General features: G+C 46.5%; 1 pseudogene; it reads right to left on the bottom strand.

Annotated features, from left to right (window-relative positions):
* Nucleotides 1-1,707: 1,707 nt before the first annotated feature.
* LOC101991547 lies at nt 1,708-3,321 on the bottom strand (annotated as a pseudogene).
* Between the last annotated feature and the right edge of the window lie 1,146 nt (nt 3,322-4,467).

The following is a 4,467-nucleotide window of genomic DNA, read 5'->3' as shown; positions in this document are numbered from 1 at the left end:
GTTAAATATACACAACAATGCACAAAAGTCAAATCTCTTAGCTGTGCTTATGGTAGCCAATGCACGAATGTTAAAGCAGATGTAGGGCTGGGCATGGTTCCCTGGCAAGTGCTTGCTGCCTGAGCATAGAGACCCGAGTGTGGAGCTCCAGCACTCACATAGAAAGCTGGATACAGTGGCACATGGCTGTAATCACAGAGCTGGGGCTCTCTGGCTAGTCAAGCCTAGACAATCAGTGATCTCCGAGTTTCATGAATGACCCTGTCTCAAAAATAACATGGAAGAGGGGCTGGAGAGATGGCTCAGTCATTAAACACGTACTGGTCTTGCAGAAGACCCAAATTTGTTTTGACACCTTCTGGCCCAGAAGACATCTGCACTCATGTGCATGTATAACCCCTCCACACACATGCATATGCACAATTAAAAATAACCATAAATCTTAAAAACTAATAAGGCAGAGAGCAATGGAGGAAGATAACAATGTCAAGTTTTAGCCTCCGCGTGCTCACACGTGGGTGTGCACAGGCATTTCCACATGCACACATTGCATCTACGCACAAATATACTTATGTATATGGATTGGCCGGGCAGTGGTGGCGCACGCCTTTAATCCCAGCACTTGAGTCAGAGACAGGCGGATCTCTGAGTTCGAGGCCAGCCTGGTCTACAAGAGCTAGGTCCAGGACAGCTAGGGCTGTTACACAGAGAAACCTTGTCTCGAAAACAAACAAACAAAAAGCCCCCCCAAAACAAACAAAAACCAAATGTATATGAATCACATTTGATATTTATAACTGATTTGTGCATGGAAAAATGCACTTCTGGTTTTCTTTTTCAAGTACTTAATAATTAGAATTTATTTTTAAATCAAACTATTACCAACCAAAGACGACAGGTTCAGGTAAAACAAAAAAAAATGCAAAGTACACTGATTTGGATCACGCCTTATAAAAGAATCGACACACAGAGAATTCCATCTGCTCTTTGATGCACAGTCATTTTTATGACAATAGGTAAAAAATTTAGAAGTCTCCAAATCAGGTAACTTTTTAACTTAACTGTGTAACTTTTGTTCGAGGAATCTGTCTTCACACTGAGCACTTTATAATTTCATTGGCCTACAAAGACTCGCAGCATCCCATTTATAAAATGGAAAGGTAGTCTGGCAGTGGTTCACAACCACACGCTCTAGGCTGTGGCTCTTCTTCAGAAGAAATAGTGAGCCAATAAGAAACAGATTCATTGGCCCTTGAGAGGTGGAGGCAGGAACATCAGGAGTTCCTGCCAGCCTTGGGTACCTGAGGCCCTGTCTCAAATGAGAAGAGGCAATGGAAGCGGGGAGATTTCGTCCAGCAGGAAGAGCCAAGGACTGCTAATAAGCCTCAAGGGGTTTGGCCTTGATTGCTTTGCCCAGGTGCAGCCAGCATACCTCAGTTAGGAGCCTAGCTTCAGGAAATAATCCATATCATCCCTTGGCCATAAAAATGTTACTAATTCACAAGCAAGGTTTTTGTCATTATTTAGGCAATAAAACGGCTTTAGATGAGAAAAGACTGTGGTTGAGAAGCCTTAACCATTCAACTGAGAGCGGTGGTAGAGGTCCTGTGCAGCACGTAGGAGGCCCTGGCTTCCATTCCCAACACCACATGAACAAAAGACACGAATACAAAAAAAAATGTTCTAGCCAGTATTAGACACTGACAAATTTTTATTGACTCTAAATGGAACAACAGTTTGCAAATTCTCATTATCCCCCCACCCCCCCAAGCAAAGAAGATTGTAAAGCTGCAACTGACCAGCCTACTTAACACATTTCACTTCAGGAGAAAAGGCGACAACAAAGAATTAACACTATGTCTACTTATCAGGAAAAACCACAGTAAAGGTTCACAATTCAGCCCAAAATCCCTACAGTAAGCAAAATGAAAAAGTTGGAACTTCTACTGGCGGTCACTTGACAGATTATTCGCTAAAACACCAATTAGCTAACATTTTCAGGACTACTGTTACAAAGATACTCAAAGCCCGTGTCATTAAAGCTACATTGTTCCAAACACATGGCAGTGAACTATTTACCCATCTTCCTTTGGAGGAGTGAACCAGCCCTTCTTCTCATGCATCTGCACAACAGAGTCATAGGACTGCTGGGCCGTTTCTAGATTATATTGATTCTTATCTGCTCCAAAGCGCACCCTAGCTTTGCCTTTGACTAAGGTGGCATTGATCTGCATGATGACCGATTCTATGGAGTAGGCACTGCTCCAACCCTGTTTAGTGAGCAGTTCCATACACAATGCCCCTCCACCCAAGACATACCCTCCAGACAGAATAGGTGCCTCGACGCGAACAAACGGAGGGTCAAACGGAAAGTTATCCTTAAAAGAAAAGTTAAGCAAAATATATTCTGTGCCTTCTTGTTCTTTCAGAAGCTGAAGATCACCATACAAGGGACTATCAGGGTCAACCTTCCTCAGTTTAACGTGCCAGTCATATAAGCTGTCATTTATCAGTTCCACGGAGTAAGTCCCTGACTTGTAACTCTGCGATTTGTATATCTCTCTCAGTTCTTTCATAAGTCGACTTGAAGCATGCACTGATCCAGACACGGTACCATTCAAATGGTCTTGCCTTTGACTCTTCCTAATATTCTCTAGTATTGCCAAATGTTCTTTCTCAATCCCTTCTTCCTCTGACTTTTTGTCACTACTAGTGTCTTCTTCTTTCAGCTCATAGTGATCCAAGTCTTCCAGCCCGTCAGCTGCGTCTTCCTCTTCATCCTCCGAAGGCACCTCTTGGATGGTCGCTTTCTGAGCGATGGGGACCGGCTGGTCCAGCGTCTCCACATCCAGGTGCTCAGGCAGGTTATATAAACTGCAGAGTTCACAGATCAGCCACTTGAGCTGCTGACGAAGCGAACTGTTGGGCTTCGAATCTTCCAGACGTTCCAGGATCGATGTGAGATCTGGATCGTCAGAGTCCACGAACCATATCGGCGAAGAGGATGGGTAGGACTCGGTGATGGTGCAGTGCAGGGTGAGCGGCGGCGGCGAGGGCGGGCTGCCCGCTGGCGCCGGCGGCACCAGGAACTGACACTGCAGCTCATCCAGCTGCCAGCTCACGATGCGTAGCCGCTCGTGGTCCTTGCCGAAGATGGACGCCAGGAACTCCAGCTCAGCCTTAAGCTCCGACGACATCCTTCCTCTCGGGTCCTCCAAGCCGAGTGTGGAAGCTGGAAGCGAAGCAGCCCCGCGAGACGCCTGCTGGGCTGCCACCGCCCCTGGGGCCGCCGGGCCGGGCTCCCGCGGCTCCGCCTCTGCCCGCCTCCGCGACCCGCGGAGCGTGGCCGCTGCAGTCCTAAGTCTGAGCACAGTGTCGCACAATCATCTTCAGGGCCTTTTCATCTTGCATGACGGAACCTTTTGTTCTTTTTTTTTTTAAATTTGTTTTGAAACATAGTCTCGAGTATGGGGGGCTGGTTTTGAACTCTGTACATAGCCAAAGATGGCCTTGAACTCCTGGTCCTCTGGCCTCTGGCCTCTGCCTCCCTGGGCACCCAGCGCTGAAATCACAGTGCCACCTCTCCCAGTTTACAGTGTACTGGGAATGGAAGCCAAGGCCAGTCCAGGCAGCTGAGCTACAGCCCAAGGTTGTTCTACCAGAGACCTGACACATCCTAGGCAGCAGATCTCCCTTTCCACTCTTGCCCCAGGTCTCTGACAACTACCATTCTATCCTCTGTTCCAGTGAGTTTTGCTTTAGGGGGTCCATGGAAGTGATATTTGTCTTGTGATAGTTGTCCTTATAGGACAGGATTATTTCACTGAACATCTTCCAAGTTCATTGCTGTGGTGCCAGGTAACAGGATTCCCGCTGGTCCCAGGACTGAGTAACATTACCATTGCACATATAATGTCCGTATATATAATTTTCTATTTTGTTTAATGATTGTAATTTATTTTTTGAGACAGGGTCTCTTATGGCCTGCTGTGGTACATCCTATATAGCTGGGAATGATCCTGAACTTCTGATCTTTCTACCCTCACCTCCTGGGTGCTTTGTGTTGTTCTAAGAATGGAACCCAGGGCTTATTCATTTCAATCGGCATTCTGGCTGCTTCTGTAGATTAGCTATCGCGAACACTGCTGCAGTGAATGCCATAGAAAAAAACACCTGAGATCCTGATTTCAGAGCTGGGAGATGGCTCAGCCAATAAGAGCACTTGATACTCAAGCAGAAGGGCTTGGAGTTCCAGTCTTTAGCACATTTATAAAAAGCTTGGCATGGTCCAACATGTGCCTCTAACCGCAGTACTGTGAGAGTCAGGGACCCAGAGACTGGAGGGCCTTGCACGCACAACACACACACACAGAGACAGAAACAGAGACAGAGAGAAGGGGGTTGTAGACCGTTGTTTTTTTTTTTTTTTTTTTGGTTTTTCGAGACAGGGTTTCTCTGTGGCTTTGG

This window comes from Microtus ochrogaster, chromosome 10, assembly GCF_000317375.1.
Source record: "Microtus ochrogaster isolate Prairie Vole_2 chromosome 10, MicOch1.0, whole genome shotgun sequence".
In the NCBI taxonomy this organism is placed as follows: domain Eukaryota; kingdom Metazoa; phylum Chordata; class Mammalia; order Rodentia; family Cricetidae; genus Microtus; species Microtus ochrogaster.
The sequence above is the reverse complement of the archived record's forward strand: the minus strand, read 5'-3'. Positions and strand labels throughout refer to the sequence as shown.